This window comes from Gavia stellata, chromosome Z (assembly GCF_030936135.1).
Source record: "Gavia stellata isolate bGavSte3 chromosome Z, bGavSte3.hap2, whole genome shotgun sequence".
In the NCBI taxonomy this organism is placed as follows: Eukaryota; Metazoa; Chordata; class Aves; order Gaviiformes; family Gaviidae; genus Gavia; species Gavia stellata.
The window spans coordinates 27,677,237-27,697,622 of NC_082637.1; the positions used below are offsets into that span (position 1 = coordinate 27,677,237).

The window sequence follows — 20,386 nt, forward strand, 5'->3', positions numbered from 1 at the left end:
AAGCACAGCATATTGGCAAACCTCCATCCCTTGCAAACAAGAAGTTTGACCTGGGGGAATGAACTTCCCTAGAATTTAAGATCTCATTAAAATATATAGTTACTGTTTCTCATTAGAGCAAAAAGATTAGAATGTGAAGGCAACGTAACTTAGAAGTATCACCAACTTTCTGAGCGTGCAAACTGACTACTACAGTGCTTTAATCGTCACTTACTGTCTTTACAAAACCAGGAAGATTATATTGATTGTGTACACTTTTGCTCCTGGTATTCAGGATAAAGAAAGACCCATACCTGTTTGAGGCAAAGCAGGGAACACCAGTAAAGGGTAGAGGCTAACTGTCAGTTATATAGAGGTAGCAAGTCCCTCAACCACCCCAAATGCGAAGGCTGAGGAAAATGCAACAGCAGGAAGAACTGGGTTTGGCTGTAAGGAGGAGGAGAGCCAGAAGAAAACCTCTTCTTTCTTAAACCAAAGATGAGGAGGCAGAACAGGATTCATAAAACTTCAGGAGGCTTGGATTTTACTTTTTTTTTCCCCCTCAAAAAAAAATAGAAATACACTAGCTAGGTTTCAAGTAGGGTCGGGAACAAGACCTGCTGAAAATTACAAGATCTCACCCCCAACACCTTCCTTCCCACTTGAGGACGTATGCTTCTAAGGATGCTTCCCTGAGCACACTTTAATTTTCATGCTTGCCACTGGCTAGCAAGCACCTTTAAGTGTTGCTCAGACTACCCAAATAGTCAAGAATTTTCAGCTTACTTGAAATGAGGCATACCAATTTGACGCAGACGGGAAAGACAGCAGCTAGGAAAAGCTTTGAAGTAGGGATACAGCAGGCAATGCTGTGCTCACAGGGAAGTAATACTCTGCATCAGTTAGTAGAGGGCAAGTTAGAAACAGAGCTCTTGGGTTTTAGAATTTCTTAAAAAATTAAAACAGAGAAATAGAAACAGCATAAAGAAATGCTCAATGTTCTTACACAGATTATACTTCTGGTTCTCAGTGTTAGGAATAACTGCTATAATCAGAAAGCAGGCACACAATTCTTATGTTTTACTCAGGAAATATTGCTTGAGTTTGCACAAGATACATCTGCAGTAAGCCAAATGCTTAAAAGTTTCCTCCCATGCAAAGTCAAAATATGAGAAGACAAAACCCACAGTACAAGAACTGGAGCATAAGTTTTACATTCACTTCTCAGAGATGACAAATAGCAAGTCAGGAGCAGATTCAAAATTAAGCAAGAGCCAGTGAGTGATCCCGAACAGCTGATCCAGGGAATACACCACATGAGGCTTTGGCTGGCTGAGTTTTCTTTTTAGACAATTCACAGGTCACAGATTTTACCAGGACAGTATAAAATACTGGCCAAGCAGACTCCATTCATCCCAAGAATGATCCTCAGCCCAAATTTTGATTACTCCTTAGGTTTTGCCTTCTCTCCATTCCCAGATTACTTAATTGGTTTGATGACTTTCTAACTGTGCTTCTATAAGCAGCACAAGTCTCTTGTCTTTCAAGTGCTATTTTGGTAAATGTTTTGCTCGCTTTAAGTGTCTCGGCTATTCAGTCCTTGACTGTAAGTATAACGCACATCTTCAAAACAAAAAACACTGCCAGAAAACACATTTACATTAAGTATATTAACACCATGTTTTTAACATTCATAATTACTATAGCAAATTACCATTTGATTTCAGGTATCTTGGTTATAGTAAGTCTTTAATCTGACATGTTCAGATGTTGTTTAATCTAGCGGTCAGTGACTATCAGGTCTTACACACTCAAAGAGATGCAAGCTAGACACCCCCTGCCAAGGATGGGCCCACCTTGTTCCCCTCTCTGTAGCTAGGTCCCCTAACAACTACATAGCCAGCATAGTTATGTTGATAGTTAAAGCACATCTAAGGTACTTTTAAAAAGCAAGGAACACAGTGGGTTTTACCAGTTCATCATTAGATGCAAATCTTTGTTTACAGTGTGAGTAGGCAAAGTTTAGAACAAAGACCTTCTTATCTTTAGAGAAGTGAGCACTCATTAGCACTTGTTCTGAGGGAGGAGAGTGTTTGAACTGTATCAATTTAGAATTTCCAAAATTGGAAAGAATTTTTAAAAAAACAATCAAGACTAATATCACTGTTCATAGCGTTACATGAAATATTCCCACCCCACCTGCTAAACAGAGAGAAGGTTCCAGTGAGATTACGTGTTGGCAGCCGAAGCCCACCATGGAGCAAGCCTGCTTCACCTGGTGGTCCTCCAGGCTACCATCTCCCTGCACACCATGTTACCCTGAGTCCTTATCCATCCTTTCATGGCAGGTCCAACCAGACCAGGTGGAGAACAATGACAAGTCTCATCATACTAAACACCAACCCTTTCTGCCCACTCCTCAACAGCACAGCCTTGCACTCCTGTCTATCCCCCTCCCACTTACCTTTTTAAGGCAGAGAAGGAACAATCTCTTTTAATCCTCTGAGGCAGCTTCTCACCTCATCCAAAAAGCCATCCTCAGGGTCCCAGCCCCTCCTTCACTGCTTTTCCAGCTTCTTGGACTGCTTGACTATGATCCTGTTGGGACAGGCTCTTTGGAGAGGCTTGCGGAGTTTGCCGGTGCTGTTCCTCTGCTCCCTGCATGGGCCACCCCTACTCCCGCACACCATCAGGCCACATGTTTGCCTCTGCTCTTCATCTGTTTCCTTTCCTTCAAGCTCACACTTCAGTTTGTTTGACATCATCCTAGTTCAACTTCTGCCATAAAGACCATTCACGACTTTGCCAGCTGATTTTCCCAGGATATACTCTGAGGCTAATGCAGATGAACAGCAAGACAAACTTTCTTCAAAATCAGGAACAGACTTTATCAGCAGTGGCTAGGGAACTGCAACCCCTGACTCTGTCCCTGACCCTCAGATCCAGCCGATGGGACAAAAGTGCCCAATCGAACCTCATACCAGAACAGAGTACCTCATCTTTCTCTTCCCTCCTTCACTGTTGACAAAACCATTTGGTTGCAATATCATCAGAGGGAACATCTGAACATGTTTCACCTGTTTCTTTTACCAATGCACATCCTGTATTAGTATTGCTATTTCCTTCTCCAAATCTTATGCTTTGACACACACAATGATAGCAGTAAACTATCTGCACTGCAGTGTTTAAAAGTTTTCATTCTCCACCTGCCTAGCAGAAATCCATATGCGTTACAGCAGCACCATACTTACTGTGCAATGTCTTTTATAGATACTGAGACAGGATATTCGCTGTATTCATCCCTAATCTGTTCAATTCAGTGACTCAAAGTTCAGTGTTGCACACACCACTGCCAGACAGGGTATCTAGAATACACTGTTTTCTTGAGTACTCAGAAAAAGCATGACAAAGACAAGCCTCAATCAATGTGACTACCTGTAAAAAAACCAAATTTAAGCAATGCAATAAATATGTCAAAGTCTGAACCTTTAACCCTCCTGATCTGTAGAATTATATCTTCAGTTGTAATACCATATTAGTGAAGCGCTTCTAATGAGGCCTAATGGGAGTGGAAGGAAAGAAGTGGCAGAAAAAAAGCTCATGATATACTTTGACAGCTAGCATCAGGTCTGTACCCTTAAAAGCATTTTAGTCTCTCCGACACATATGATCGGGGTAAAGATTTGCCAGCTGTAATTCTTCCACACCAGAAGAACAGAGCTGCTGCTGACTTCAACAGGACAGGCACAGAGATGAACATGCAAAGAACCTAAGAGATTGCATTTTCGGAGTTTTGGGCAAAAAGCTACTAACAGGCTCCTTAGCAGCTTGGGTGTGTTTCTTTACCATTCACATCATGGAAAACTGTCAAGCCCGCTGAATACATGAACAAGTCAAACAGAACAAAGCTATCAGTCCCCTCTCATGTCTCCCAGCGCTTTCCCAGGGTGACAGGAAGAACAGGTCGGGTGCACTACAAAGCACTTACTGAGTGTTTCTCACACGGTTTCTCTCAGGAAAGTGGCAGGAGTCCATCTTCAACTCCCGCGCAGGTATGCCGAGTTTATAATTCAAAACACTTCTTCCAGTCTCCAACCTTGAAAATCCACCATGGGACTCAAGCTATTTCACCTGTTATTTGCAGCCATTAAAAAAACCACTTCCACAGATCAAGTAATAAATCTCTAATCTGTCTTGACAGGTTTACATCAATTAATAAATCGCAGTTTGAAGCCTTACCTCTAAGAAAACCCAGTACAGTTTGCTTGGAGCATCGTAAGCCAGCGTAGCAAACAGAAGTGAATTACAACAAAGGCTCATTTTTATCACCAGCTTGATCACTTTTGACCTTTAAAACTTGACCTCTATTCAAGTCAGGATTCCACTCTAAACTCATTAAGTCACTTTCTAGTCTTTCCTTACTATGTCAGGGTACTTCATCACGATTTCTGAATATGCGCCTTGAGAGAAAGTTTTCAATAGATGATGCAGCAGGAGGAAAATGCCTGAGGTTATTCAGTTTTTTGGCTACTTGATCAGTCTCCTCAGAGTAATATGGTCATCACAATAACATTCTGTAACACTGACTCAATAGTATTTCAACATTTAAATGTCAGATGTGGATGAAAGTGGTATTGTGCAAAAGCTCTAACAACTGTTATTTTAGAAAGTGCTTTATCAGATATTACCAAAGCTGTACTTCTAAACAAAGCAGTTTTCTTGTTTTATTTGCATGTCTTAATGCTCCTCAGACAGAAGTTGTACTAGTAGGCAGCCATGTAAAAGGATTCACTGCTTCAAGGTGATAGCCATTTTACACTAGACACATGCTTATTTTAATAGTGGCACTCAAGAAGCTGAATGCCTCATGTTGAATATTTGGACACCTAGTTCAGCTAAAAAATTTGCACATCCTTTGCCCGAATCCTTGCTTGGCCAGTCTTGAGAAGATCAGATGTTCCTTTTCTGTAGCAGGAGGAGGAAAGCCTCAGCTGCAGCTTCTTCTCCTGTATTCTGCTTCCACTGCTCTGCTACATACAGATGCTCAAGAAAGCCAATGCCACCCCTGCAAGATGCCCGCTCCATTTTACTGCCACATGTCCCAGCACAATTTTCTGGCCTGAAACAAATGGCTAAAAACCAAAAGAAAGTGACCGGCAGAGAAAGGTGAGGAACTTTGTTCACCTGCCTCTTAAAATGGAAGTGAGAAGTGGGAGACCTAAAACCAAAAAGGGGAAGTCATTCCTTTGGTGTCTTCTTAGCACAGACATCAGCCAAGAGCTCAAAATTTTGTTCTTCAAGGAACTGGACTGCTTTTCATGCCTCCCAAAAGCACAAGAAGCTGTCAAAGCATTTAGTTTACAAAAACTAAATGTTTGTTTCATCTTATTCTGTCACTCTCTCAGTTAAAAAAATTTTTTTAAGAAGAGCTATTTTGTTGTATTGTTCTTAAAGGCTTCTGGAAGGCCAGAAAGCCATTTTCACACCGGTTTTATTTTCATCAATCACAGGGCCACCAGAAAAAAGAAAAGAAAAAAAAAAAGAGGTGCCAAAAGGAATTTGTTCTTCCTTGCAAACAACTACCATGTGGTCCTCACAGTTTCTCTAAGCCCTACTCCCTGCCATTCCTGTAAGCAAGAGAAAGTTAAAGACTCAGGTAAAAACAAAACATTCTACAAATTTCTTGATATGCCTTTTTTGTTGCTGATGAACCAAAGCCTTTGATATGCTGCAAACAGAGACAATTTTTAATAATTGTCACCTACTTATTCACATCCTGGGTGACATTACACACAGCACACTCAGCATTAATTATTAATCTAATCACATTATCAAAGTACCAGCTAAGCAGGATCTTCACAGAAGATACAATTCCTCCAGTGACACCCAGTTCACAGACAGCACAGAAACAGAATAACTGGAGAACCCTGTGAACTCTGCCCTGAGAAAATGGCTCCTCTTTTGCGACACATGGATCTCGACATTGGTTCAAATCAGAAGTACTGCATGCATGTTTCGTCTCTGAACTTGCCAGAAACTAAAGAATTAACAAAAATTCTGCACTGCAATGTAGGTGTCAAAGTTTTAGGAAGCCTGTGAAGCAGAGTTCAGACATATATTTTTAAATCTAATGACAAACCACAAGAAAGGAAAAGTCCTTCGAGATGGACAAATCCAATTCTTTCTGCACTAAATCAGAATCCAAACAAAAACTGCACCAAATACAATCTTTTGCCAACATAAAGATTTTGGCCACACTTTCAGAAAGCCGAGTAAATACAAGTAACAGCTTTGATGACCCCCATGAATGCTCAGTACATCAGGAGCATTTTCCAGATTTCAGAGGAGGTGTCAATTCAGCAGCTGCAGTCTATTGCCTATTCCTTGGTATCTCAGATTATTAAAGGTCAGTCTTGTTAAATCCTCCAGTTACCCCTACTTCCCTAGTCTTTTTCTGCACTGCAATGGACAGGTTCAATCCTTTGTTAGGCATCTTTACAAAGGTCTGAAAATGCTGTTTAACACGTTTTTCTAAGAAGCAAAATGATTGCTGTTGACATTCAAAATACTGTTGCAATCTCAGCCAGTAACCACCACAGCAAATGGGTTCGTCCCTCCCTGTTTCAGGCACTGAAAACTCAAGCAGACCCCATCTTTCTCACTTATAGTCTTTGCTGATGATAAACAGCTTTTAAAAAGAACACAAGATGCTAGAAAAATGTCAAGAAGTCTCTCTGTACTCCCAGTTTCTCCTTAACATACTAAGAGTGCATAAGCCCACGAGTAAATAACACCTTATCTCCTATTACTTTACACCAAGGAAAACAATATGTATACTAACCATCACGTGATATCACTTTGACCTTGAGGAAATAGAGAAAATGTTGAAATTGGAATCACAACAGAAGCATATTTATTTAGCAGCAGCAGATCAAGGTCTCTCTCTGTGGGGACAGAAAGCAGCAGGAATATTAAAAAAGCATCCACCAGCTTTATAAACTGAACAGAGAAATATGCCAATACCATTCAATACTATACTCTTGCATTTACCAAGACTTAACTAAAGTATAAGCTCTCCCAAAAAAAGATAGTACCCATCCCAGCATAAGGTGTTAAGTCAATCACAAGGTTAGATCAGTGCTCTTGGGGAAGAAAACTAGGGAAAGGGACATGAACAGGAGATGTGAATACACTGTAAAAGCATGCTATTTAAAATCCGAAAACCTGCAAACACACAGCTCTTTCAGTGCCATCTACACTTCATAAAAAAACCACTTTTTCCCCCGCTCCCAACAGCTCACGTTCAACATAAAGAAGTGAAGAGTTTTGATTTCTGTTTTTGAAAGCAGCCAAAGAAAGTGCAACTCAAGAGTTACTGGATGTATCAAGCTGACTCTTTCCTATTCTGTAGATGTTCATCAGAAAAACGGGAAGCCCTAAAACCAGACTTCAGTCACGAATCCCATTGAACTTTGTTCCAGCAAAGAGAATGCAGCTGAGACCAAGGGCTGGCACTCCCTCAAACATGCTGCAAAGCAAATCCTACATGTCCAAGTCTGTATATCAGGTAAACCCAGGTGTGCTCAAGTAAAACGCAGAGCTTTCCTTGAGCCATGACAAGGGAGGTGATGCAATCTGCAGCTTGGAATCTGTCAGGAAAGGAAGATGTTCCAGCTTAACATTCACCGATGCTGCATTATTTTATTGCTTTATTTCTTTAACAGAGAAAAAGAGGTTTGGCACAATGTATAGATAGATGTTTGGTGTAAATCATGCTCTTTACCTATCTTAGAGGAGCCTGTTTGACAGCCAGGCTTTAAAGACACTCCAGCCGCAGAGCATGACTTACGATGCATTTGATACTTTGACGCTTTCCGTAAGACTGGTGACAGAATGCCCTGCGGGTGAGTGCGGCTGGCACTCAGCGGCATTCTCCATGTACCCACCTAGCCTCACAGTCCAGGAGCAGCATTCAGTGTACCTGTACCCTGTACCCTGCATTCAGTGGCCCTCCACAAATTCCTCCCACTTTTAAGCCTCCAGTCTGGGGTACTTTTTGCACAGCTCCAGTGCACCATCCCCCTTTCCTTGCTCCCACTGCTTCTTCCTATTCCCCCACTGGGAAACAAATACACTGGTGCCGTGAGCGTAACTAAGCCGTGGCAGGGCAATTCCTGTGCAGTGAGGGCTGCTTGGCTGCAGGAACCACTGTGGCTTTTATTACCTTCATGCTCAAATTCTGCCTTTGGCCCTACAACTGGCAGACTGTTAGGGAGCAGAACGATACAGGTCATGAAAAGCATTGGTTTTAAGGCAAATTTCATTCATTACAAGAGTTCCTCTTAGACTCTTACTTACTGCACGAAATTTTATAATACTTCCATTTCCTTTGATGGTAACAAAGTTTTAAAAATAGTTAACTCACTATAGATGGCAGAAGAGCTCAAGTTGTCAGACTAGCTTTATGACTGCCCTTGCAGGGCCAATGCACCACTGATAACTCAAAAGCTTTAACAACCCAGGTGGAAGCAGTAAGAGCCAGAATCAGAACCCAGGCTCTCTTCTCTGCTGCCACAAAAGAAGTAGGGTACTCCTGCACTGAAGGCATTTACAGCACATCTTTACAACTGCAAATCTATGAGGTCTCATCCCAGGACAGGCTAGCTGTTTGTCCTCCGGGGAGCTGTAAAATTATGCATGCAGTTAACCGTCATCCTGCCAGAATAAATCTGTACTCAGTGCCACAATAACAACTCACTTGTCAACACTTCTCAACTCGAGTAAAAACAAAAACCTGCAAGATTCTTTCCCCTTCAAGCTGGTAGAGCTATTACCCTTGCAACTAGTGGAGGTCTCTGCTTCCAAGCCAGGACCTGCCTAGCATTTATAGTCATAGGAAGCCTTGTGAAATCCTTCCTAGCACTTCAGGCTTGAGAGCAGCTCCATTCATTCACTTGAGAAGATTCATTCACAGTCCTTCATCCAGACTCCAATTTATCAGGCTCAAAAACCATTCACAGCTTTCAGTCTCTACTTCTGAAACGGATTCCAGGCCTTAGTTGTCAAGAATGGTGCTAGCATGCAGTAGAAACAGTGGAATATATTAAGTGTTCAAGGCCATGTCCTGCTGCCACTGCAGAAACAGACAACCACTATCTCACTTCTTTATCTTGCAGCTAACACAAGGCTAATTCTGAACACATACACTGTGGGCAATTACAGCAAGGATGTTTTGGGCCACCATTTTTCCTTTAACAAAGGGAAATAGGTAACTCCATGGATTGTTTTCTCGTCTGCATATTCACTGGTATTTAGGAGGTGCTCTGACCACCTCATGAACTGCAAAATAAAGTACCTTGGCAAGGAATATTTTTTGTTTGGGTTTTAAAGAAAACATTCCTTTGCACACGCGATTGAGTAAGTTGTAGAATTCAAGAATGCATGCCAGTTCCTGAACTTGCTTGAAAAACAGATACATCACTTACATTTTCCAGAGTGGCTTGGCTTAAAGAACCTTTTCCTTTGTCAGTGTTAAAACTGGGATTGAAGAGATTACCCTGAAATATCTCCTCATGTGCTCTATAGAAAGTACATAAGCGATTGGAAGAAGTGCAGGCAGCTGGAAAACAAGCCAACAATGAAGCACCAAGAGCCATCTTCACAGCCCTCCCTAGCTCAAGTGAGGCGGGGAGAACTTGAGGGTTTTACTTGGCCCCACAGAGAGATAGGCACATGCCTATCAACAAAAATGGCACACCTATCAACAAACATAGCAAAAGCAATTATAGAGGCTGCCAGACTATCAGCTTCAAATGGCAGTGGCTCCACATCAAGAAGAGAAGGTCTCAAATATCCGAGCTCCTGCAAGGTGCATACGTGCTCTTAGCAACCCTGGGACACTGCTATACCCCATCTCTTAACAGATCCTTGAATTTAAATGGAGGGGAGTGGAAAGCCGTCTTTCTTAAACCATGTGAAACACTGAGACCAACAGCAATCAAAAGCACCAGACAGTACACACAGCAAGCCACACTACTTAACCAACTTGATTATAAGTCTGACCACGTGTTGCTTTAAAAAGCATCTTCCCAAGTCATAACTGTCAGCAACCTAGTCCCTCACAGAGCACTGCCACTCATCTTGTAGTGGGGAACACTGTGGGGTTTGCAATAGCTGTATCTACTAACACGGGAATCACATGGTCTATAGTGAGCAGCATAAACAGCCAAAGTACTTTCTAGCATTATACCATACCTAAAATAGTAGGTACAGGCTGTCACAGTGCTCCTTCTCCAGTCAATGACTTGTTGAGGTATTTGCACCAAAAGTGATTTTTAAAGGTAACCCAGACCTATATCCCTCAGCAGCTGCCTTATCCCATGAAGTGTTTGCCTGCAGTAGCTAAAAGGCAAAAGCCAGGTGCAAAGTCATACCTACACATGCAGTGAGGACTGACTTCTCCACTCCCTGCGTTGTTTTTCTAATTCAGAACTGGAGGTATAGTGGCATACTGGTGCTTTTGCAGATCTCGACAATTGCTGGATCAATTTTAGAATCTCCAGTCCCAAAGCTGTAGCTAAGCAAGTTGTAGGGACCTGGATTTCTAGCATCCACAACACTATAGCAAAACCCTCCTGCTCTAGAAGAATGTTTCTTGCGAACACTCAATTTCTTGTTTCCAATACAATGAGATCCCACCAGCACATACCAGTCAGCTCCGCACCAGCCACAGTAGTCTACTCAAAGTAGTGCTATAAAGGTCACCAAGTAAGTTGCTGCCTCACCTCTTCTGATCTATGAAGAGTCATTCACATCTCCCCACATCAGTTTCTACAAGAGCCTGAATAAAGATGTCTTCCAAAGATCAACAGCTCTCCAGGACATGGCAGCTGGGAAAGGAGAATCTCAGCATGTGAAAAGTATGCTCCTGCAAGGGAGCTGTTAAAAAGCAGATTCCATCAGCCCAGGTAATTTCTTCCTCTGTTCCAAAGCAAACAGACACACAACACGTAACAAAGCTTTTTGAATGCTACACTAGGGTTACAGCATGATGAGATACATGCCAGGCAGAACTCACCACTTGCTGGTCAGCTACACCAGCAGTGCAGCATGCAACTGTCACAGCCCACAGTCCAGCATGGGTGGCACAGGCGTGCCCTGGCACACGTGCTGCGTTTTATTCCATCATGAACATGCAGGGAAGCAAAGGCCTTGGCTGCTCTCAGATGAACAGGAACTACGCCCTGACTTACTGAGCAGAGTCCAAACAGTGCAGAAGGACCTACCCAAAGGTTAACAGCAACAGTTAAGCCCTTCAATGCTAAGCAAAGGATAAAACAGTGCTCCTCCATCCCACGGTTACTGCCACAGGTTCTTCCCAAGGGCAGCTTCATACGAATGTCTTAGGCAAGGTGCAAACTTCAAGTTCATCTGCTATGTCTAATACCCACAGCTGTGTTCCTCCCTGCACAACTCAGCCTCAAGCTTCCCTTTACCATCCTTCAAGATGTGGAAGTTTTGGTCAGTGTTATACAAGAATCCGTGCCAGCCTCCCGTGGCAGCTCACTTCCCTACTCCTTGGTGTAATCCATACAGTACTGTAATGACTCAGCTACTAGTGATACCTTAGTGAGGCCACCTCACATTACAGTTTATATTAACTAGGAGCTACACAAGGTGCAAAATTAAGCCATCAGTTTGATCTGACAAGCAGCTAGTCTTATAAGAGGAGCATAAAGTCAAACAGGCTTTCAAGTTGCACCACAGTTAATCCAAGTTGCAAAGGGGAAAGTGAAGAAGAAATGAAAATGCCATGTGCTCTCTTGGTGAAGCTGAACCTATGAACTACACTAATATGAGGGCATCAGAGCATGAATTAGCTTCACATTTGTCACCCTTCCATTACAAAAAAAAATTGCAAGTCCTTTTACAAGAGGGTGGTGCCTAAAACAAAGGTGGAAAACTTTGGGAAAGAGAACAGTTCTGAAGTGACTGTACTGTTACCTTCAGTGCATGCTATGGGATAAGTGCCATATGGTTTAGTCTCCAAAAAACAAAGGTCACATCCATCATTACTCAGCAGCATTATCCAGCAACTATACACACTGAGCAATGACCCATAACATGTGCTTGAATTACCTCAACATCCCAGTGAGCAGGTCAATGCATCCTGTACAGAAATGGGAGTTCTCTCATAGTAGCACAAAGGTTTCTCTCTCCTTCAGATCTTAATAGTAAGACTTTTCATATGCAAATATCACTATCCAAGCAATTATTGGATTGATTGATATCACTGACACTTGCATATGAAAACTCTGGCATACCTGCACAATTGTATAACTCTCTGGAACAAAAAAAACCCTTTTCAACTCAATAGCTGGCAGTCTGTCTACTAGGTAAGTACCCTTGAGGATCACTTGCTGATGAATACCTGTGTGGACTGAGCTACATCAGAGACGGGTATATCCTGTCAAAGTAGGATTCTTCCAAGAATTTTATCTCTTGAAGCATGTTAATTTCAAACATTTGGCCTTTACAGAGCTGCTGCCAGCCCTGTTCACTGGTGCTTTATTAGGCTTAAGGCAGACCGGGGAGAAATGAGCCACAGTTCATAGTCTACAATGTGTCAGCAGACTCCATTCCCAGAAGAATGATTTTCTTGACAAACCCATACAAAACAGGTTACCAAGAAGTATCTTAACATTTTCTGCTTACAGTCAGCTAGTTGTATAGCTGTATTACAATTTCATGTATTTACCTCTAAGCACAATGCATTAAAGATGTCCTGTAGTCTGAAAGAAATGGACTTAAAATAGAGCATTTGAGTAGCATTAATTCACCCATGAGCTGGCAGGGCTGCATGGTTACCACAACTTTGCTCACGGAGAAAGGGCAGCACACAGCCTTGCAGAATTCATTTTTACCAAGTCTTTGTAGGACCTCAGTGCCCCCCCGGGAATGGGGTGGGCTCCAAAGCAACCCTCCATGGTTCCACAGTCCTGACAACTGGCACAACTTGAGCTTTCTATGGCGCTATGGTACTGCAAAAGTCTTAGCTTTAACTGAACCCAATTAAGCACTTCAGGGCTTGACCTTTTAAAGTATATTAAACTGCATGTGCGTTTTTGCACAGCAGCTCCCAACTGTGATCTCAGTGACCAATACTGCAACTAGCCATTGCAAACCAATTTAATAAAACCCAAACCCTGACTCCTACATTGTATTAAGAACCTAAAATGGATTATTTGATTTTCTATTGTAAATAAATTGGAAAAGAATGAGGTTTTACATTTTCAAAGTAAAAAATGGCTTCTCAAAAGAAATTTCCTGCATAGTTTTCCCTCACTGTGTCTTCATTGTCCAAACATTGAAGCTAAAGCTTCAGTGTTTCACATAAGTTCCTATCTTATTGAACAGCTGAGTAAGAAAAGTAAAAAGAAATAAGACAAATGCTGGCAGTTCTGGTTATATAGCATATATATGCAGCATATATACTCTGAAACACAGTGTATTCCTTTTCATGCAGAGAGAGACAAGGTTAGTAAAAATGAGGCCTCCCATGGTTCAAATTCAAGCTTAGCATAAGAAAGTATAATTTCCAAGAAGCAAAGAGAAATAGTACCTGCTTAATTATGGATGATTATAACCCTAGCCAGCCACAGCAGATTTACTGTAAACTTGATTTGCATTATATGCCAAAGCTTCAATCACTGTTTAAAACCCCTCAAATCTGTATTATCATTTACAGTGAGCTAATTGCACATCTGCAAAGAGACAGCAAGAGCAAAATTCAAGGCAGAATCTAATGTTCTGGGTATTAAAGATAATCTTTGGAAAGGAGGATTTTGTGGTAAATTTTAACAGATAAAATTAACCTAATCCAATAAGACATTAGGGCTTGTGACACAGCTGTTCATGCCCACCTTAAGCCTTTGTTATTTAACAGAAGAATTTCTCAAGTGATACTGGAAATTTATTCGTGTAATCTCTGGAGAGCTTCTGTTCAAGGCACCTGTGGTTACATTGCTTGAAGTTAGTAAATCCATACTCCTAATTGCTTATTCTTGATTTTATTCTTCTCAGAAGTTCAAGGATACTGGACACTACCTTTTTTCTCTACTTTTTTTAGTATGCAATAAACTTTCCTTAAAGACAAAAGTGATAAACCAAATGTCATATAAGCAACAAAATCTTGATTTATCAGGTGTGTGATTTTGGGGAGAAAGGGACCAGCAATTTAACAGAACAAAACGGGTTTTCTTTATTATTAAATATAACACCCTATTCAAACATTATTGACCTCTGCAGATATTACAAGCCCACTCAGAGTGTTTAAAAAATAATTCCCTGTGCTGTATACATATAACAGACACTGTGCCTAGCACAGAAGGTATTTGCAGAAGCATCAGCTACCAACGACAGGATTCTTCTTTCATGTTAAACTTGGAAAGTTTTTATTAAAGCTGGGCTACAGGAAGTAAGTGTACAAACAGTGATCTGAAAAGCAGCTGAAAGTACACATTCTTCACCCTTTTAATTAAGTCTGGCATTTCAAAATGCAGAGCTGCTATAAAATAATATTTTGATTACAAGTATGGTGAGAAAAAACGTAACTCCTGCCATAGTACTGCATATAAAGCCATGCTCTGCCCCAATCTTTTGCTATTTATTGCTTATTTCAGTATTTCTTAGTCTTCAGTATGGGCTAAAACACATTGTGTGTGCACACTGCTGATTAGCTGAAACAGTATTTGCTGTCATTTCAGCAGCTGCCGACTGAATAGAAAAACTCACCTTGCTTTACGCATTTCAGTCTATTTATTGTCATTGCTATCTATAGTGTCACGAGTACTAAAAAAAGAAATCCTCTCCATGCATTCAGGTTTTATAGAAGCAAAAAAGCTTGCAACAGTAAACAGAAATCAAATATGTCAGCCAGAGAGGCAGATCCCACTCCCAGGTTTCGCCCAGGAGAGCACTGCTGGGAGCAAGCAGGCAGCAGCCACAGCTCCACGCGGTTTCACAACCAGCTGCAGTACCTGGGGCCGAAGGCACCATCCTGCCTCCTCCAACCCAGCCCCACCACCATAAGCACACAGCTGGGGAGGGGGCCCTGTGCAACCCAAGGGGGCTGCTCCATCGCTGGGGAGCAGGGGCGAGCACCCAGCTTGGACCCCACCACTCAGCAGCAGCAAAAGCTGATCAATCAGCTGGTGCCACCCACAAAACTGCACCCCCAGCACGACTGAAGGGCAGGACCCGCCATGTGCTGCCTGCGCCCTACACCCAAGCCTCCCAAGCTTGCGCTGGTCTCGTTTTGCTGCAGTTTGAATTGCAACCCTGTTGCTCCCTCTGAGGCTGCTAATCTCGCTTTTCAGAATCCCCAGTTTTGTTCAGGCTCTGTTGTGACAAAGAAAATGCTATAACTGTGCAAGTACAGAACAGAGACCGCACATCAACATGTTTCACCCCTAATCAAGTATACAGAGAGGGCGATAACTGTGCAGTGAGAAGAGATACGGCGTTTTCTCATGCTGCTGTTTTGCCAGGTTGGGGCTGGGGAGAACATGACTGCGTACTTTCTCCACCCCAGCCTGTCCCTGCCACCAGCCCGGCCTCCCCGGATGGCATTACTTGCCTCCTGAGGAAGCAGGGATAGAGGCGGCACAGCTGTGAGACATGGGCATTTCTGCTTGTTTCTGCAAGTTTTTTGTACACGTTCCTTGCCAGGTTGTTTTCACATTAGTAAGAGTCCATCTTGGGGCAAAGTCTCATGATGCAACTGAATTATCCTAACAGTTTGCTGTGAAGGGAGAAGTTTTCCTCACCCTCTTTTCCCCACAGCAGCTCTGTCCACCCAAGAGCACCCCCAGAGCCTTCACCACCACCACCACTACCCTCTTCTCCCCTCCACTGGGGCCCGTGCACTAAGGCACAGGAGGAGGGCATTCAGCAGCATTGGGCTGCTGCGTTAGTTCCACCCATGACAACCCAACCCCTTGGCGGGGAAAGCACAAGGCTCCTTACACCAGAAGCACTCATCCCCACCTCACGCAGTAGCAAGCATTGGCCATGAACATTGCCAGTAAATTCCAATTTTCCGAACTGAGATCCAGAAATGCTTCCAGGTACCTAACAGCCCTAGGAGTGACTGTTCTGTCTGCAAAGTCCCATCACCTGCTGGCAGAGCTAAAGAAGTGTTTCTTCTAGAAAGCTGCTAATGGCATGAACCCGTATGAAAATAAATAGAAGGAAGAGAAGAGGGCTGCTCATAGCAGATGCTAATTTAAGTCATTAATTGTAAAAATAACTTCACATTTCCTTGTGAAATATCAAGGGAGATGCTTCAAACAAACTAGAGGACTTGAGTTCAAAGTGACAAGTAGCCATGGGAAGGGGGGAGTGTGAAAAAAACAAAGGTGATAAATTAGTAACAATAGTAATAGAAGAGAAAAGGCTGGATTTGGAGACTAATTGTTATTCCTAGCTTGCCAGAAGCCAGCAGGTAGGCAAGTTGCAACAAACCAAGGAGGAACCTTGACTAAAATCAAAGCTTGACTCTGAGGTTTCCTGACATGGTGGAGCTGATCTAACCTCTCAGCAACCACTGTGGAGACCTGCTCCCTCCCTTCTCTCAAGTGTGCTGCTGCACCCCATTCCCCTTCCTCTTGCCAGCACTGATTCTCCTCTGACCCCTTGATCAGACTAGTCAGCTCACTAAACCACTAGAAAACTAACTCAGCAAAAGAACTATGAATTTTCTGCCAGCATAGTGAGCTGACTCAGCTGACCAAGAGCAATCTCCTGCAACTGCCCGATGGAGGCAACAGGAGCGTGCAAAGCAGGACAGTCCTCTGGCAGCAGTAAGACACTTGCCATCTTAAATATGTGAATGGGGAACCGCTCTGCAGTGGAAAGAGGAAGAAAGAGCAAAGGAGGCAATGTTTGCTACAGCAAATGGGACAGCATAGGGAATAGGAAATAAGAACGGCCAATTTTTGTAACAAGGCCCCCAGGACAAGATCGTTGGCAGCTAGCTGGCCTGTGGCTGCTACATAGGTAACAGTCAGTGCCACGCAGTGATAGAGAGGGGAATGGTGCAGAAACAAAGCCCAGGGCACTGTTTTATGGTTGATTCCTGACTAAAGTATGCTGGGTTACTCATTCTAAAGATCTTATATTTTGTCATCGCATTGATGTTTCCCAGCTTGCACTACTAATCAGAGTTTCCTAGGAATTTCTGTAGAGAAAAGGAAAGTCATCCAACTAAACTTTAGTACTAAAAACACCATTACCAACAAATACAGAGCAGAAGCAAGACACTTACCAGTGGTGCCCAGGGCAATAAATTGAGTACAACAAGCATCTTTGAAAATTCCAACCAGACTGAATGTAAAATATGCTTTTACATATGGTAACAGCAGCACTTCAAGCTACTCCAAAAGCACAAGGATATTGCACCTTGTTTCCTTGCTCAGTATTATAAAAATACTGTTGAATATTTGTTTTGACAATGAAGTGTACATAGCACAGTACATTTGCACAAGGGTGATAAAATCCCCGTACACTTGCAGATCAGTGCTTCATCACAAGCCGTTGCTTCAAGAGATGAGTACCCCGATCAATGGGTTAGACGAACTAAAGGAAGAGCAGATTCCAGGTTATCTTATTGCCCTGCCTGCACTTACTGTTGAAACACTGAGATGATATGGATCATTAACCCAGTAAGAGCCCAGGTGATTTTCTGCCATCTTAGCAATCTGAGTCGCTCCACAATCACTAGCACCAAGAAGGGAGCATGACCGTGAAGCCAGAAACAAAAGACTTTCCCCAGTTAGTCACATAAATCTGAGTCAGCTTCTCAAAAACCACAGCCTTAGGTTTTAGTACTCAGCCCCTGCTTTCATTGAAGACGGTCACCACAGTAACTCAGGAGATTGTCTTATTTCTAAATGCTTCTTTGAATTAAACTTTTCACATTATTTTCTCATACTGAATGCTATAAAATTCCAACATTAAGTTAAGCCAAGTAATTCAAGAAGTTGAATTAAAAGTTACAATGCTCAAGAACACACCAGGCCTGAACTTCTGTATTTAAAGGCCAGGTATAAGTATGCTTTCATTTACTTACCTTTTTGCTTCTTCTAAGTGGCACAGATACTCATAAGCAATGTTCTGACGCCTCCTCTCATCCATTTCCTCTGCTGAAAGCCTTTCATCGTCCACAATAGCTGCAAACAGAAACCCATATCAAGTTACATATGAGTCAGGGGTGATTCTTAGAGCAATTTTACCGAGAACCTAAGCGAATTACTGCAGAAGAGAAATTAAAATAGTCATCCTTCCTCCTTAAAAAGAGGCCTTTTATAGCATGGTGCACAAAGATATTTAGATCACCAAGAAGATGCTGTTCTCTGTACAGTGAGTTTCTCAAGTTTCACTTGTTCAAAACCAAGGATGTATTGCTCTTTGTCCATCGCCTGGTTTGGGGGCAGGATGGAGCACTCAAACATGTGGGGCTGGAAACCAGCAGAGTTTCAGCTTACACATCCTCAGGGGAGTCTAAGGACTCCCATGTGGAAGCTCAAAGCAAGCAGTGGACGGAGCAGCCCCGTGCTAAGCAGAGCCTCAGCAGTAGAGATGAGGACAAAAAACGCACTGCAAACCTGTCTCAAGGACAACTTGGGAACCAGCTGCAGCTTCAACAACCTGTGAGACTGCAACAGACGGAGCTGCCTCCCACTGATGGGGCTGATGAGAGCTTTAATCAAATGAACAAGCTGTGGTATTCACACCCCAACTTACTGCTGCAACCACATTACCTCCCATGCAAGCACACTCCCAGCCTATTAAGGATGACACTGTGCACATCTCCAGCGGCAAATGACCCTGATTATTAACAGCTACTGCCCCATGACCGGTCTCCCTCTCTTTGCAGGGTACAGAGGGCCTCTGCAAGCAAACCTGCAATTCTTCCAAATGTTTCTAACAATGACTCTGAAAGACCATACACTAGTGCTAACTTCTGGCTGAGTTTCAATCACAGCATGTGAGGCTTTTGGAAACAACCTTCAGCACAAACCAATTACCAAAATGACACCCTATTGTGCTAGCAGCTGCCAAAAGAGCTGGCCCTGCCCTCCCCTGTGTTTCTCAGCCACATACTCCCGTCACCTCCTGCGGCTGTGTCAGTGAACCAGAACAAGGGGCAGCCCTCGCTGCAGAGCGACGGCTATGAAGAGACCCCTTTCTAGGAGGATCAGGTCCTGGATCTGAGCCACCGCACACCTGCGGGCACACTGGTGCAGGCACAAGGGAGGGGAGGAAACGCAGGGCTGGGCCAGCCACTTTCTGCGGCAGCCCACAAGCTGGTTAGCTGAGAACATCAAGATGCATCCTTGGTAAAAAAACACAGGCCCCTCTCCTCCTCAAATGCACTGTGAGATGCTTTTTTAGTTCAACTGCCACACAGATTGCACATGCCACAAGCAAGTTTTCAGCATTTCCCTGACACAGCTGCCTCATGAAGTGGGTAAACACCTTCCAGTAGCTGACACAGGCAACTCAAGTAAAAGGCACTATAATAAAGCAAGAAGCTGGGCTTTACAAGAACATACGTACTTTGAAGGCTGTACCTCAAAAACAAACAACACAGAAATGATCCTACATGCATTTACTGAGGACACAAAAGAAATTACACTACTCACCCACGTTTTGGACTGATGCTACCACACACTTGTTAACATATCATATAGCTGCTTTAAGCTTTGTAGTTTCAGTTTTAATCACCACAAGAATTGATATCTCTCGTCTTCCTTTGCTTTTGAGATTGCTCTACCTAATTGCCCAGAAGTTTCATACACCAATAAAACAAATACATGTCTTGCTCTGAGCCCCTTTTAAGTCTGGTAGCTCCAATAACTGTGACTCACTCTAAAATGAGCTCTCAGATACTATAATCAGGTCATCACTTGCTATGAACCAAAACGTTCATTTGGAGGCAAACATGAGATGCAGGTGGTAAAACACTCAGACTGGCAAAATGACTGTGGAGGCTGCTCTAGTCCATGCCACCATCAGCATCTCCAGGACAGGCTTCTCCCACTCCCTGACACAGCTCCTCTGCTGTGGAGGGGTCCTGGCTCCCCAGAGCAAGGAAGAAGTATTGATGAGCCACCACACTGAAATTTAATATTTCGCTTTATTACTTGTGACATTGAGCTCTAGGGCCACTTTTCAAACGTCATAGTTCTCCCTCAGCTATGAGAGCCCCACAGATGAAGACAAGTGCCGTAAGAGGAGCCCAGCTGACCATCCTAGTGGGCTATGGCCCGGTCAGCCAGGATGGGACAGCCAGTAACAGACCAAGCCTTCATCCCCCACAACACATCTCCCATGTCCTGCTCCT

At 43.0% G+C, this 20,386-nt stretch overlaps 1 protein-coding gene across 1 annotated transcript in view; it reads right to left on the reverse strand.

Annotated features, from left to right (window-relative positions):
• Nucleotides 1-18,153, reverse strand: part of IQGAP2 (IQ motif containing GTPase activating protein 2) — a 107,094-nt gene extending 88,941 nt beyond the window's left edge. The window contains exon 1 of the mRNA XM_059833487.1: nucleotides 18,110-18,153. The gene's annotated coding sequence lies outside the window, so the exon portion shown is untranslated. The remainder of the gene's footprint in view (nucleotides 1-18,109) is intronic.
• Nucleotides 18,154-20,386: the final 2,233 nt, after the last annotated feature.